Source organism: Musca domestica, unplaced genomic scaffold (genome assembly GCF_030504385.1).
Source record: "Musca domestica strain aabys unplaced genomic scaffold, Musca_domestica.polishedcontigs.V.1.1 55, whole genome shotgun sequence".
NCBI classification, from domain to species: Eukaryota; Metazoa; Arthropoda; class Insecta; order Diptera; family Muscidae; genus Musca; species Musca domestica.
The window spans coordinates 1,420,881-1,430,552 of record NW_026712355.1 but is presented as its reverse complement, the minus strand read 5'-3'; the positions used below and the strand labels follow the sequence as shown (position 1 = coordinate 1,430,552).

At 32.0% G+C, this 9,672-nt stretch overlaps 1 pseudogene; it reads right to left on the bottom strand.

Annotated features, from left to right (window-relative positions):
* LOC131805399 (lipase 3-like) overlaps positions 1-2,537 on the bottom strand; it is a 5,664-nt pseudogene extending 3,127 nt beyond the window's left edge.
* Between the last annotated feature and the right edge of the window lie 7,135 nt (positions 2,538-9,672).

Here is a 9,672-nt window from a genome sequence, read left to right as displayed (position 1 = left end):
ATATCAAAAAAATGACACGAACTCAACTGTTGATTTCCACGTCACAAACGCGTACGAAAACTTCTTATGCTTTGTTCTTACGTACTAAGTTCTAGAAAAATTAACTTTTTTTATCACAATATGTTACTTTTACTATTTCTTTTTCACTTAATTATTTGCTATTACTGGCGACTAAGGACAATAGTTTTGAGAAAAATGAAAATTAAAAAATTTATCAATTATAAAACGAGTCCAACGAAACCACTTGAGCTCGCGAAATCCAAAACTAAATGAGAGAAAATGACATGTGCTCGCGGCGCTCACTACATACGTCAGAATCACAGGAAATGAATGCACATAAACGCCATATTGACAGGGTTGTAATCGAAGGTAGTAGAAAATCATAAAAAAGAGCTCGAAAAGCAACTTACGAAGAAAATGTACAGAAAATGAATAAAACAAAGAACTATTTAACAAAAAAAAAAAAGGAAAAAAAGAAAAAATGTTTCTTGTTACATAAACAATAAATATAATCCGATTATTTTCACATCACTACCCTCAATTAGCTGTTTTTTCTCTTGTTTCCCAACAATTCTATTTTTAATATAAAACGTCATTGACGTTGTTCTCGACGAAAAAAAAATCCATCAACTCTGATTTGACCATGTGTGCGTGCATTTTGAGGGCAGCCATTTACGACAATCTTTTACAGCACTTACAACAATATGACTCTTTTTCTCTTTCAATAGCACAATATCACTTAATTTTAATTAAATATACTTTTGTTTAAACTTTAATAATATTCAATATACTATACGATTAAAACCAAAAAATTTAGCTTGCGACAAAAAATTACTGTAAATATAGACGACCTCTTTTTCTAAGTAACAACAAATACAATACACTAGGTAACTCGACTTTCGATTAATCGACTTTTAGTACTCAAGTTCTGATAGTCGTAGTCGACTGTGGACTGTGGTGAAAAACGATTAATCGATTATTCAAATCGATGTGCATGTCATTGAGCTCTGTTCCAGAACATTAATAATCTACTAGTTTTGCTACTTTTTTAGATACCATAAAGGAAGAATTAGTTTTGTAGTAAAGTTGTTGGTCTTGCGATCTGACAATATTCTGGCCATCAAGTTCTACAGGCCGTCAATAATCAAGCTTACTGAAGCTAATATTTAGTATTTTATAATGTCTTTAATACCCTCTAAAAGGCATAAAAATTACAAAATATTTGTCGAAATAAAAAAATTTCTTGTCAGCTGTACGCTCATTTTAAGGAAAAAGTACAAAAAGAAATTTCACAAATTATGGACATCGAATAAAAAATTGTAATCGATGATAGATTGCCTTGTCCATGGTATCTTTTAATGATTGACAATACTATCATCTTTTTTTAAGCATTTTTCATATTTGATCATTTCTGTAATTTAATACATCTCATTTAATTTCCCGTTAAATTATTTTCATGTTTGACAATATTTTTACTGACCGGTCGTTAACCATTTTCTCATATTCTTGGCCACAACACAAGTCCAAATGATTAAAGTTTAAATCTGGTACACGATAATCTCCGGCTAAGTTTTTAATTTTAGAAACCAATGTATTGACATCCATGGGACCACAGAGTCCATCATTGTTGCTCGAGTACAGATAAGTTGGCGCCCACAATATATCCAAATTAAATCCGGAGCAATTGGTTGACCATAACCTCCTTATTTTTCTTCGCTCCATAACCATTTGCCCAGAAACGACCCCACATTATGGTCACTCAATTGTATGTAGTGTATTCCTTGATTGCTGGACAACTGCCCGGATGGGTTTCCATCAATTCTGTAAGGCCGTCAAATTAGTGTTTTGATAAACCGCACCGGCAATAATATCACCATATTTTTACACAAAAATTTTAGCGGCGGATCTAAACCACAGGCAGTGTCTCCTAGACGATTGATTAGACGATTTTGTGGCATCAATTCCACTATCGGCAAGTACTTGATTATAAATACCACCCGGAGTACCGACCAAAGGACGGAATACTTTGAATGCAGCTGACGAACCATGTTCAAAGAAGGCACAAGGAGGTACTTGAGCAGATTTGATTTTCTTATTGTACTCCTTGCGTTCAGATACATGACAAAGTACAGTGGTACCTTGCGAGTGGCGGCATAATGAATCTTACGTTGTCCAGTTTTTTCAATAATATAGTCAATCATCGTCGGAATATCCTAGTACCAATTTCATGCCAGTCAAAATGCCAGAATTTGGGGCTGTTAAGGGAAATAATGGTATTAATTCGGGAATAGGTATTCCTCGAGCATTTCCCAGCCACACATCGAATCCTGCATCGGCCAGTAAATAGGCCAAGGCATTGTCTGGACCACCAGATATCAACAATCGGAATTACTTAATAGACCATGTTGAAGTAAAACGGCAGGACGATAGGCGTTTTCGTTCTTCAGATTATTTGAATAAGGTATACGGAATAGATTCAAAACATAACCGTCAGGAGTGGTTACAAAATGGGATTCCGAAGGATAGCCATTACGACGGCGCGTTCATTAATAAAAATATTACATAGCATATTGAATTTAGTACACATGAGTAAAATTTTCCCCTTACCGTTTTTGTTATATTCCTCAATACACCATGTCACCGGATCGCCATACGAATTGGTCACCCCAGCCAGTATGACAAGCACAGTTAGAATACGTTGTTGTAACCATCATGGTTGAGCAAACTTGTAATGTTTGATGTTAACGGTAGTATGGTCTATTTATATGAAATACAGATAACATTGATTGCCATTATTTCATTAATGTCCTTATCTTCCATTGTGACATACCCCCTCTTCCGCTGTAAAATGTAAATGGTCAGTCAGTCCATGTTGCAAATTTTTACATTGCAGTTGGTAGGTGGAAAATTTACGACGGATTTGAAAGTAGATTTATGATATATTCTTATTGCTATTGAAAAGAATGTACAGATACTTTGCACGATAGAACAAGAAAGGTAACCTCGTGACATATACTTTCTTAAAACATTTTTTCTATGCACTGAAATTTGACAAGGAAATTACAGAAAATGCTGAGATTTCTTATTTGAAATGCCCTTACCTTCCTTATTTTACCATGTTAATATCTGAAAAATAATAAAATTGGTAAAAATAGTCAGTTACATTAGAATTCTTCTTCATGAGGATTTCTTGACGTTATGCAATTAAATAGACATGGATTTTTTTTTGGTTTTAGCAAGTTGAAACTGAAATAGACAATTTAAATCCACTGAGTTTTCAAAATCCGGTAAACTGTAAACGTACTGTTATTGCCTGAAATTTGTAAGCAATCAATCAGTGATTTTACAGGAATTTCCATGGTAGAAGAATATAGGTAGACGCATCGACACAGTGCTGGGACAATGAAATGTCAAACCAATTTTGAATTGGAAATGATGAATGAAAAAATTATTTAAATTTGTTAAAATTGTGAAAATAACAACGCGTATTATATACTTATATACGATTGCGTCGTAAAAGAAAACATAAAAATTAAAAATTTCAAAGTTGAACATACATTATTTTTTATATTCAGATTTCCAAAGGACAATGAAATGAAATAATTTATAATTTGTTTAAGCGCTAATTTCTAAAACCTTTTGTAAAAAAATTGGGTAATACTTCGCTTTGCGTCGTAAAGTGAAAAACCATTTCTAAATTCAAATTTGGAGTGAAAATTATTGAATTTGTAAAAAATCGTGAAAATGATATCATAACAATATCGATGGGTTATAGAAAACTTATGAAATCTACTTATTTTTAAAAAAAAAAAAATATAAAAATGTTGAATTTAAATGTTCAATTATGTATTATTCTCCATGATCGTTCGTTACTTTCACAGTGAAATTTACTCAGTAAGAAAATTACTGCATTTTGAAAAAAAATATTTAAAACATGTTGAATTACATGTTCCAATTGGTATTATCTACCATGATTCTTCGTTTACTTTCACAAAAACAAATTTGACATTTCATGTTCCCATTAAGTATTATTAGAAAAAATCGTTTCTTCTCTTGACAGTAAAATTTCAAACAGGATAACAGCTGTCATCAATACAGCCTGATCATCTTTACAGCGATCTATTTTGACTGAAGAATATTTGCTTTACATTTTCATTACAAAAAAAAAATAGTAATAAAAAAAACGTATGCTCCTTCCATGCACAAGGATACTGTCTTAAGGTGAGAATACATAAAATGCTTTTTGACTGCTTCTTCGGAAAGAACAAAGGAGCATAGGGCCAAAATCAAACTAAGTCAACCTAAAATCCTTTGTTCCTCTACGAAGAAGCCAGCCGATGACTCATGGTAAAATTTAGAAAAGCATTCCCATCTTTACATATTCTGTAATTTACTTGTCAAATTTCACTTCATAGAAAGCAGTTTCCCATCTCTGATTTGTGTATGTATATATACATAGATTTATAATATACATTTGGCAATGAAATGTTGTCAAATGAATAATTTTGAAAAAAAAAAAAATGTGAAACATGTTTACATGACTTTACCTTCTTATATTTTCATGCGATGACTTAAGCCATTCAAAAAAAACGTTCCTCGTATTCTCACTTGTATTCCAGCATCTCCAAATGATATAAACATGGCCAATGGTGTTCTCGGATGCAAATTTTTTTTGCTGAATTTGACACCAAATGAGACAAAAGCTTACCCTCCGCTCTTTAATATTTACTGTTCATCTTTACTTAAGATTATGTAGAATGAAGAAGGTAAAATCGAGGAACCTTACGTTTAATTTTTCAAAAAAATCATTTGACAACATCTCATTGTTAAAGTATACTTATAAATCCATACATAAATCAGAAATGGAAACCTGAATTCTATGCAGTAAAATTCGAAAACGTAATTACAAAAAATGCTTATTTGAAATGACTTTACCTTCTTAGTTTTTTACCATGACATACGTTTCAATTATCTATTTTTGTTAATAAATCAAATTGTTTTTTTCTTCAGAAATAGATTGGCTAAATTAGTTTGTTGTTTGTTTACAAAACAACTGGTTATGAGCAGCTGATTTACTGGATTATATACCCAGTAAGAATTTGCAAACTCTCCGTACTCAAACGTCAAAATGTCTTTCTCATTTCGTTCTCACTTATTGGACTTGGGTTTAAACGAGCAGCCTCCAATAAAAAGTGTGTACAAATTTGTACAAATTATCGATTAACGAACACACCTATTAACAATTGGCCTGAGTTGTAAATATAAACATTTTAAAATATAAAGTTATTTTTTAAACTCAAATCATTTTATTGGTGTGTTTATGTTATCGAACAGTCAAAATCAATGAGGTCCACTTAAAAGACAATGGTATTATCGCCTGTATATAACATGTATTATCACTTTTTGGAGTATTATCGCTGATAATCTCAACAATGACATTACCTGTAAACATACTAGTAGAATGGTGCCTAGAAAAGGTACTCAGTTTAGTAATTATAATGCAACTCCACATAAGAGATTTTCTGCGAAATCTGACACAGGCAATTAAAGTAAGTATTTAAGTCAAATATGAATAACATAATAATATAGGATAATATTCCCAGTATACTTTTGTTTGTGTTGATTTTGCATTTTGAAATACTTTCAGTCTGTATCTTATCTGTCAACTGATACAGTTGACACACACGAATTTTAAAAATCACAGCTGCTTGCTATGAAATTTATAGCCTATTGGCTATGTCACAGAGCAACTGTGGGGTAAATAACTAAATTTATGATATTAACAAATTTGATATAAAAATAACAAATGTTTTTGTACATTACTTATCAACACATTAGTAATATTTAATCAAAAATAGTTCAAATGATAATAAAATGCAATCTCTAAAAATATCGAGCAAGAACTTTCGTTTGTGTTTGGACATATGAAGAATCAATTGGGTATTGTGAGCTTCAACGACAGAGAAACGAAACGAATATTTAGATTTTTTTAGCATAAAATTAGTAAGTTGTACTTTGAGTTGTGATTTTATTAGAGCGCTTATATTTACCCATATTATTAAGATTTATTGCTTACTCTGGATTTATCCAAACAGATTTATCATTCAAAAATATATCTTCTCACGACCGGATTTATTTAAATCCTGTGCGTTGATAAAATTTTGAATTTTAGAATGAAAACAAAAGCCTTACAATTTTAGATGTTGATGGTATTACAATGGAAGATGCATTATGCAGCCGGTTACCAATGCAAATAAACACTAATATTTCAGCATCTGTTGTCGCTAAATAATTGTGGGCTATTTTGTATTTCTTTGTGTATGTTGTAAACAACATCAGCTGAGTGGTATTTATATCGTGTATCTAAACATATCTTAAGTGTATTTAAACACACAATGTTAACTCGCTAAATCTATTAAAGTCCATGATAGAAGAATATAGGTGGTCACATCGACACAGCTGCTGGAACAATGAACTGTCAACCGATTTTGGAATTGTTGTCCAATTTCACTGAATAAAAACAGGTTACCATCTCTGGCTTCAATGTATACAATGGATTTATAAACATAAATTTTGACAATGAGATGTTGTCAAATGAATACTTTTGAAAAAAAAATTGAAAACATATGATTGCATGTCTTTACCTTCTTAATTCTACCACGACTCATCTCTGCATTTTCTGTAATTACCTTATCAAATTTCACTGCATAAAACTATGTTTCCATCTCTGATTTGTGTATCTACAATGGAGTTATAAATAAATATTTTGACAATGGAATGTTGTCAAACGAATAATTTTGAAAAAAAAAATGTAAACGTATGATTGTATGTCTTTACCTCCTTGATTCTACCATGTGCATATCATTACAACCTACAATTTACATCGTATAAGAAACAAATAAAAATCGCCTTTTTGACAAAACATTAAAAAAAATGACATTTCAATGTTCCAAGCGTTGATGCATCTACCTGTATTCTTCTACCATGTTTAAAGTCAGTGGGTTATAGAACATTTATACTATTGAAAATTAACCCCTGGGCTAAAATCTGTAATCTTGTGTGTTTATATACATTTTCCGGAGGATACAAAGGCCGCTCAGCTGGTGTTTGATTACGTATACATACACAAAACAAAAGGGAGTGCAAAAAGCAGGAAAAATTAAAAACTAATATAGAGAAAATTGTACAATGCCAGGACCCAATACAATTTTTTTTGTTATTTGTCGAATGCAAGATGAAAACAACGACTTTACGGAAACATAAGGCGTATTTATACTGTTAGATTAAACTACTGGGATTATTAGATCCAGTGGGTAATCATGTTGTTTAGATAAAATTTGAATTAATTTGAAAAAATCAATTGTTAATAGTATGGAACGCGTATTTGGGTAATACGGGCTATTTGGTAGGGTGTGTTGGGTATAAAGGTAAGAATACATAAAATGCTTTGTTGAATGGCTTAAGTCATCGGCTGGCTTCTTCGTTTAGGAACAAGGAGTTTTAGGTGACTTAGTTCGATTTTGGCCGCTCCTTTGTTCTTATCGAAAGAAGCCAGGCGATGACTTAAGTCAGTCAACAAAGCGTTTTATGTATTCTCACCTTAAGGCAGCACCGTCAAGAAGTCAGTCGATGACTTAAGATGAAGCCATCCGATGACTTAAGCCAGTCAACAAAGCGTTTTATGTATTCTCACCTTAAGGAAGCCCTGTCAACGGTTTTATTTTACTAGCTCTGTTCCTTTACACATAAGAGCACGTTTAGACTACTAAATCCACTCGATTTCAAATGTCAATTTCATAGCGTATACGTCACGTAAATCGTATTCATAAATCTAGTGTATTCGACGCATACGCCATGGAATTGACATTTGAGATCAAATATGTTTCGGAAATCTAAACTTTAAGAATCTTCAACGTTTAAAACTTTTTGTACGAAAAGTGTTGTCCCATGGTAGAAGAATACAGGTAGCTGCATCAACGATTGGGAACATTGATATGTCAAAAATTTTAAAATGTTTTTTTCAAATATAAATAGATTTTTACGTTTCAGAACTGCACGAATTTAAAAGTTTTAAACCACAATCGATTTTCCCTTAATGATATCGTAGAAAGTTGCAAAACTAGTAGATCCTTGCAGGTTCTGGAACAGAGCTCATATATACGTTTTGCTAACATTTAAGATAGCATTAGTTGTGTTCCAGTACTTTTTAGTAGTAAAACTAGCAGAGAGAGACCAGTACGAAATGCCATTCTTATTTAGGTGTGCTCAAAAATAAGGGAACGGAAAATTAGCAGAAATGCGATAAAATGTCAACATTCAAAATTCCAAAAGAAAACAGTCTAAATCGGACTGGTGAAACCTTACTGAATGGACGCCAAAATTTAAAAAAATAAGTATTGAAAATAAGTTAAATTATAATTATTTTGAATGCTTTTTATTTAGAAAGTTTTGTTTTCAGAATGCGTTGAAGAGTATTTAGGGGTGGAGTTTTCTCAAATCCCAAGCTTGAAGAAGCTGACATGGTTGGAGGCGCCGGTTAAATTAATGTTAAGTCTGCTAGAAGACTGAATGTCACAAGTTGGGAAGACAGCAAACCTAAAATAGAAAGAAAATGTTCGCAGTAATATGCGAACATCTTTGATTTTAAGCTTCATTTTTCAATTTACCTTTCACTAATTTCCACTGTGTTTCCAATACGTTTTTTCGACTTACTAATTCCATTCAGTCAGTCCTCTTCACTCCTGGAATAATCCAAAAGTTAATACATCAGTTACTCCAAATTTTTCTTTTTGCATTTTGCACGACAAATATTAGTTTTCTTAAGTTTTAAGTTATCTTTTTCTTTACATTTGTTGTGAGGCGCGAACATTGAAATGTATCAATACATATTTCAACCTTGTTAGCCCTACCAATTAATGTCAAATTTACAATTTGCACATTTCTGCTCGGCCAAATTCATGTAGCTAAAACAAGCAGAAATGTGCACCACTCAGCGCCATTTTTTTCTCGAGAGAGCTGCAAGTTTGCTAGTTTTCGGAGTACGGGAACGCGTTGTAGCAGAATTAGCACTAATTAGTACTATGTTGTAGGTTCTGGAACACAACTTTTGTATTCTTTTGTGTATGTTTATAAACAAACATCAGCTGAGTGGTATTTATATCGTGTATCTAAACATATCTTAATGTGTATGTAAACACACAATGTTAACTCACTAAATCTATTAAAGTCCATGATAGAAGAATACAGGTGGTCACATCGACACAGCTGCTGGAACAATGAACTGTCAAACCGATTTTGGAATTGTTGTCCAATTTCACTGAATAAAAACAGGTTACCATCTCTGGCTTCAATGTATACAATGGATTTATAAACATAAATTTTGACAATAAGATGTTGTCAAATGAATAATTTTGAAAAAAATTGTGAACATATGATTACATGTCTTTACCTTCTTAATTCTACCACAACTCATCTCTGCATTTCCTGCAAATTACCTTGTCAAATTTCACTGCATTAAAACTATGTTTCCATCTCTGATTTGGGTATTTACAATGGATTTATAAAAATATTTTGACAATGGGAAGTGTCAAATGAGCAATTTTGAAAAAAAAAAAAACGAATCATATGATTGCAAGACTTTACCTTCTTCATTCTACGGTGTCCATATCATAA